The sequence below is a fragment of the Lingula anatina genome, chromosome 3 (genome assembly GCF_051362555.1).
Source record: "Lingula anatina isolate TDL-2025a chromosome 3, LinAna3.0, whole genome shotgun sequence".
In the NCBI taxonomy this organism is placed as follows: Eukaryota; Metazoa; Brachiopoda; class Lingulata; order Lingulida; family Lingulidae; genus Lingula; species Lingula anatina.
In genome coordinates, this window is record NC_141769.1 from 9,882,555 (window position 1) to 9,890,554 (window position 8,000).

The following is an 8,000-nucleotide window of genomic DNA, read 5'->3' on the forward strand; positions in this document are numbered from 1 at the left end:
TGCAAATCTTGACCCACAAATTCTTTGCTTACTGTCAGTCACATCTAACACAATCTCTCGCTTGGTAATAAATAAACATTGATTCGGTTAACCTCGCTTGATCCTGTACCTCCACTAGCACTTTGATTTTGAGACTGGGAGTACTGGCAATGATTTACGTGTACCTCTGGCGAGTATACGCTTTATACGCTTTATTATCGTGTATACTGATAATAAAAAGTATATACCAATAGTTCTTGCAACACAGGTTCCTTTGGATGATACTTGAAGGTTCACGTACCTCCATAGTTTCATGATCCACATTTGTATATAGTAGAGATGAAGTAAAAATAATTACAGTATTAAATGTACGATGTTTAATAACATTTTGATACATAAAAAGATAAAGAATAAAACCTTATCTGATCAGACCATTTCAATGAAGTTTCATTGCAGAAAGCTTCAGAAATTTTGCAACTGCTAAGTATAATTTTTATTGTGAACTATTTTATCGAAATGAGTTTTTTCACAGGCTTGATCGAAATATTGAAAAGTTGTCTTTACCAGATCTTGTTTTTCAAATTTTTTATAAAATTGTTTCATTGTCAAGATGACCGTAGAAAATCATTATTTTGCTTATTATTATGCAGAACGCTTTGCATTTAAGAAAGTGAACTCTGGAAATAAACCTTCTCTAGACATCCTACCCAAGACACTCCGCATTCGTATATATATACTGCCATCAGGAAGTAGATCAATAGTGTTGATCCTTGCTTGAAGTTGTGCAGAATCTGTCACTGTACGCTTCAACAGATCGAGTGAACTGCTGGAAAGTTCTCATAGAGGTAAAATGAAATTTTTTGAACTGAAGATTTCAGTTGAAGATTTGAGATAACTTGTAGCTTAATTGTATCATGCGCGTGAACAGAATGAATCAAGCAAAATGAGGCCAGGCAGTGATGCCCCATGGTATAAGTGGCAACATGTGCCTCAATGGAGATTACCCCTCTAGGGCACAATTGAGCATGTGCAGAATGCACATGTGCGTAATTAAGCTCTGGAGATTGTTGTCGCCATAAAATGTCGTTTGACTACGCCAAACTTTCCTTTGTCACAAATATAACCTTGACAATGCGAATAAATGCGGCATAAAACTTTGCGAATTTCGTCATTAGAAATGCAAATCTAAAAAATACATTTTCTGGAAACGAACATTTCATAGTGTGACGATGCTTCAGTCCTGGTACAGTGTGATATATGACCAATTGTGAACTGCGGAGAGCAACTGAGTCCCTGTTGTGCATTCTGTCTTTAACAGAAAAAAAGTTAAAGGGATAATAACTCTTCGTTTTGGCCAAAAAATGAATTTTCCTGGAGTAAACAACAATTTTCCCATACTGACCAATGGTAAATGAATCCATTTTTACATTCATTAGTCCCTGGATTTTTTCTAAAAAGTTTTGTTTTTTGTTAAAATCTCTTAAGAGATTATAACAGAGTATAGCCATCAGTGGAGGTCACATGATCTGAAGACAAGCTCAGATATCAGAATAATAGCTATAACTGCTGTTTTTGTGGTAAAACAGAATATATTATATTTCTATGAGTTATTCACTATGTTTTTATCGTGAAATATAGATTTTATACGAAGAGTTATTATCCCTTTAATCATCTATCAATGGATATTCATCAAAATATGTTATCAACATTGCTTTGATTAGAAATCGACCAAATTTTTTCACCTGATTTTGTTCAATTTTTAAGATTTGGTTTTCAAATATTTTGGCCACTGTTCGGATCGTGGGGATTTCCCATAAACGCCGACAAGACCATTGTACATTTGAACAGTTGCGAAGAATACCGACAACTCAGATTTTACAAACGCTATATGCTAAATATTGTGATCAAGAAAAAAATTGATGGGCCCAGTGTTTGAATGAACTTATATATGTTACTGCTAAAATTAATGTGTGTGCGTGTGTGAGGATCGAATATCTCGCACTGTGTGATTTTCGACTCGAGCATCTGTTAAGTGTGATAACAAGCAACAAAATTTCGAAAAATTTTTTTTATTAAAATACATATTATACGTGTGTTTAGCTTCTTTTTATTTATTTATTTATTTATTTATTTATTTTTATTTATATAAGGCCTGTACTCCCAGTCACACAATGAGAGTATTGTTCTGTTCATGAACTTAACATCAAAAGCAGACTCTTTCCCATTACCTTGTACTAGTATATGTGAGAGCACTTACATTAACATGCCCATCAGTTACATTTCTTTCTGTACATTCTGGGTGATTAACAGTTACAAAGGCAGGTAGGCGGCATTTTCTTTCCACCTGCACTTTTAGTAACAAAACCCTGCAAACCAGCGTGCCCAAGGCATGGTAATATACATGTAGCTGAGCGGATGCCGTCGCCGTCAAGCACTCTGATTTCAGGGTGATTCCCGGTCACCATCAGGGCATATTGCGGTAGATGGCGGGGAGGATTCGCTGATGTGCACAGAATATTAATTCTTATCAAACAAATAGCGCCGTGGTTTGGGTTGGCAGTTCAGAGTTCTTCCCATTACAAACTCAAGTGCGTGTCCCCGTATCATCACTGATGGAAATCTTTCCTTTGTCGTTGAAAATGATGTGCAGTGACGTCATATTGTGTGAAAACTCTTGCCCCCTAAAAAGGAACATGTAGTTAAGAAGTTTCAGAGCACGATTTAGAAATTGCCGAAATTCGAACAGAGCATATGCACAACGGGAGTGACGGGTATATTACTTGTTGTTATGGCAACGTATAAATACAAAGGCACCAGCAACGCTCTAGTGACTTGAGTTACTCGTACACCTGTATATGCTAACACCACCTGGTTAAGCAGAAAAAAATAGAGACTATTGCGACGCGACATGCTAAAGGTGATGGTGCGCATGGACTTAGACAATTCCTCCTTTCTTCCTTACGAATTGTGTTGAATCGCCGCCAGTAGTCTCAAGTTTGCTGTAACCTTACCAAGGGTAGTAGCAACCAACACAGGATACAACCACACCCTTTTTTGTTTACACTGAACTCTACATGTTAGTGTAAATTCGTCTCGGTAAGTGTATTTATTTAGTCATTGTCACTTGATTTACGTTGACATTTGAATGGCTACAAAAGTCATTTTAAACTCGACACGATATGTTTTATTATCGCGTTGAAAAGAATAGGGCTAAGTTTAAGCCTTTATCTATTTAAATGTCGCGGATATGTCTCAATTACTTAATGCCTACTTGTATTTAATTTGTAGATTTAATTAGGTGCAATAAATTAGTGAGATTCAAGCAAGTCAATGCATTGTATTTTAAGCCTTAACTTACAACCGCTACTCAGAGTAGTTATACATGTAAGTTTTCTGATCCAAAAATAGACATATTTAAGCCAGTACATTTCAAGTTTAATCAATTTAAACATTGAGCGTGCTGTATATATTTGGGGTTGGATACGCCTATAGATCTCATTTTTGGATAGGATGTCAGTGCGAAGACCTGGTATACTGTTGAGACAGCAGCTGTAAGTGTTCTGTGTTACGTCTTTTTTTCTCCTTTTTGTGGACAGCAGATAATCAAAAAAATACCATTTATATAACTGATATTAGAGTATCTGTGTGAAGAAAGATTGTGGACTGTATTAGTAGCTTTCTAAAAGTATTTGTAGATCCGTTGTTTATAACCTTATCAACAATAAGGTAGGCCATAGGCCATAATCGCAACGGAAACAAGGGGAATGACAGAAAAGGACGCATAGAATATACAAACATAATTTCAACAAGCCTTTGCTGAAGTGCAGTGTAAATGGATTACTTTGGTTAAAATGGCTAAGTGCAATCAGATTAACACGCCTCCTCCTGGCGTTCAGAAGAGTACAGAAAACTGGTGATTATACGAGTACGTTGGAAACAAGAGGAGGTGTGTTAATCTGATTGCATTCAGCGAGAGTTCCTGCAGAGTTGGATCGATCTACTTAGAGCGATAGTTTCGTTGGGAATGAGCCCTTTATTTGCAAATGAGTGAAAATATAGCAAAGGAATGTTTTTCTATTTTACGTAATGACCTAATAGCCTACCATCGTTATTGTGATCGTATCGCCAAGGAAAAAAACCTAAGAATTTTATTCTTTAAAACCGAAACAATACCCACATCTAGTATTTTAAGTTTATTAAGTGCAAGTATATAATTCATATCTTAAGTCTATAAAAATTTTCGGTACCATTGGGTTCTCTCCTCCCTTTTTTAATCGCGTTCCGATCAGTTAACTTAGTATGAACCTTAAGTGTCAGTTGCTAGATTGCAACTCCCAAATTATTCCCCTTTAATCCATCCAACCGCCCCTTGGTTTGAGGGATCAATTCAGGGATTGCAGCGTCAATACATAGAAGGGGCTAGCACTGAAACCCCCCTTCTGAAGTAAGATCAAAAATGTTTTCTTTTTTGTATAAATCCATCAGAAGGCGGGTTAACATATCCAGGTTGCGTTTTAATCACTTGTCGCACACGTCTTTTACCTCAACTCGGGTCACCAAATTGCGAACAGTAGCGCTTATGACAGGCGCAATACGCCCGGATTACATGATAGTTTGCAATAACATACTTCTGACGAGATACCTGGATGTCATTCTCTGCCGAAGACAGTGTCGTCAGATAGCCATTATGGGTTGGAACGGGAGAGTGCTCAGACCGACATATGTCAGACATGTCAAACAGCTAGTCAGTATACTTTTCTTACGTGTCTGGGCTGTCTGATCACCTTGGGTGTTGAAAGAAAAACCATAAATTAAACCCGTGATTTTGTGCATGGTGGGAATTGGATTGAAAACCATCTGTTTAATTTCGTCAGTATTTTTCGAAAATGAATACTGCTCTTACTTGATTTGTGCGAATCATTTGATAATCTTCAAATTTACCAGTACTGGTAAAAGCGTTCTGAAACGTCAAGAGAGTCTTGATTTTGAATCTAAATTTTCGTTCCAGTGCAAGGAATCACTTATAACATTCAGACAAACAGACACTTTTTACCGTTTTATAGTTTGATATGGTCATGAATATGTTGGGTCTTTAAGGCCACTTACAGTAGTGTTATTCCAAATTGACTTCAACACAACACGGCGCAATATGCAAATTCAAAATCGTTTTATCTTTCGTCTAAAAAGGGGGTTTCTCGGTGCATGGTGAATAAGAGCATATTATATTAAACATTTCAAAACAATGGGTAATTGTTGTCTGTATTGACGTTTAATATGTCAATACGCCCATTTAATACCTACGCAGATTCTGAAGATTTTCTGAAGGTATAACAGTGGTACTGGTAGCGTATCTGTGTGAGTGTGGGTCAATGCCGTAAATGACTGAGTGATTCTGATTTTTAAATTAGATTTTATATTCTCAAAACGTCCTTTTAAGCCTATGTGATGATAAAAATTATGACTGATTAACCCGCTGATTGTGTAGAAACTTTAAGTTGTGGTAGTTTAAGATTTCATTCAGATTCTAAACAAATAACTACTTTTAAAATGCAGATGATGTGCATCCGGTTGCACATAAAAAATAACAACATTCTTAAACGATTTAGATTTATGACATCCCAAGACTTACATGCTATTAATTTTATAACCAAAACATGGTAGTACCAAAGAATATCTACGCATAATAAAGCCAGCGTTCGGTGTGATTCTATTTATACTTGATTGTTTGAATATTTATTAACATACGGTATAGCTATGTAAATTCTCTATAAGCAACAGGATAAGTACTGTATTCTTAATCTTATGAATCTGGGAATATAGTAAGCAAAATATACAAAAGACATGTGAACATCCACTTTGCATATTTAGTCGTATTTATGCGAAGGCAATCCATTCCACAGGCATCTGTCTTTTCTCGCTTCAAAGAAACAGTTACTGATGTACTCCAACGTGAAAATAATTGTAAGGAGCCGGAAGGTTTGAAGTAGACCTACTTAGTAAACCGTTAAAACATTTTAATTTAATGGTCAACGCTAGCGTTTTGCCCGACTATATGGTTGGTGCACGGCATCTTTTATGTCCTTCAGACGCAAGGCAATGTGTCTGGAAGAAGTAAACTGACCTGCAAGGTCCGCCCCGTGGTCAGGTAGTAGATATTGCGTAGATATTTACCATCTCTCAGGTGAGTAATCAAGACAGCGCTTTGCTTTGTACACCTGTGGTGAAGATATACACTTTTCCATCGCTCGTTTGTCAAACTGCTGTTGTTGATGTTTACATGTTTAGGATTAATAGCTTTGAAGTGGGAATAATTTGTTTGTGGTTTTTGCTAGTGTGACTTTAGATGTAGAATTCATCGTAACCACGAAAGCCAAATTTATTTTTTGTTTTACCACATAGGCCATCCCATGGTGCATGACGTCACAGCTTCTGAGTCGATTGCATAATAATCAGATCTGAAGAAAATGTTTTAATTCTTTTCTATTTGACAGCGATTTTAGTATTTTTTAAAATATAATTTGATTATGCATTTAGTATTTTTGTAAATATATATTTGTGGCCCAAGTGTTCTTTCTCATAAGTAAAAACATGAATTATCTGATCTTACAAATAGGCCCTATCTGGGCACACTACGGTACTGTCGTATACATTCCACAGTGTCAGTACTTACCAACATTTTAAAAACGACCTTGGATGAAAAAAGTGCCCAGACATGGAAAAATGAGGGTACTATAGTGGTAAGTTCTGTCGCAATGATTAAAGAAACCACATCCTGGCCAAGTGCGGTTTGGTACCTGAGCACTTATGACAAGTCTTAAAGGTGGGTACGTTACGCGGATCACATCTTTTAAGGAAATATTGTCTCTGCAAATCTCTTTGAGACTGATACATTTGAACTACCTGACCAATACTGCAATATACTTAAGTGTTCAGTGCTATTATATCCAAAGCCCACCGAAATGGAGTACAATCTCTTTGGGAGAATTGCATACCGTAGTACTTGTGTGCCAATTGTAATGCAATCATCAAACGAGGATTGTGTAATATTGAAACATCGTGCTCATGCAGTACAAACCGAAAGATATTCTACAAACGGAAACTACGAAAAAGTACAAAAACTATTCTAACTCTAAAGAAGCTAAAATAACTTCGAATTATATGGGTAGGACGATAGGCAGTTTCCTAAAATCTACGCATGGAAATGCACGAACACAGAGAAACGCCTGCAATTCATTCCAACTCCTGTCTTCCGAAGAATCAGAACTACATGTAAGAGCTACCGTTAAGGCATTTGACTTGCGCAGTGGAAGTGCATTAAAGATTGATATTTTGTACTAAATTTTGTTATCTATTCAGTGAAAAATTGCGTTATAAATACCATCGTGTTTATTATACACGTATTTAAAGCGATGTGGTTACCTTGAAGCTGATCTTTGTTTAAATAATCATTATTTTGAATTATTACCCCTTTTGATCTTTTGACAAAACACAAACACGTGTAGTGTCTGACACAAGGATTTATTTCGCGTGAATTCAAATATTCTGCCTCACTTTAAATCTTTATGTGTACGGTTTTGACGAATAAAAACATTTTGGGTAAGGGTGCAGCATCACCTTTAACACTGCACTGCTGGGCGCATTATTCAGTGCTATAACTTTAACGGACATAGACAAATGGTCTCTCTTCTTGGTATGTGTAAGCTGCCTTTGAAAGAGAATTTTAGTGTGGACGTGACCTGAGGATAAGATAAAAGCAAAATTCCTATTTAGGGAATGAGTGTTTGTATACAAATGACCTCGACGGGGTGAAACTGAAGAACCATTTTAGGCAATTGTTCCATGACTTGACATCTATTAATTCTTTTTCATTGTTGTGTGTATATTTCTATAAGCTGGCATGCATTTTGTAGTAAACTATGTGAGGACGTAGGATAAGCTGTGACCTCATTTTATGCATATATACTGAGGAAGACGCTCTGATAGACATCGAAATATTGGAGGTAAATAGCAATTTTATATTT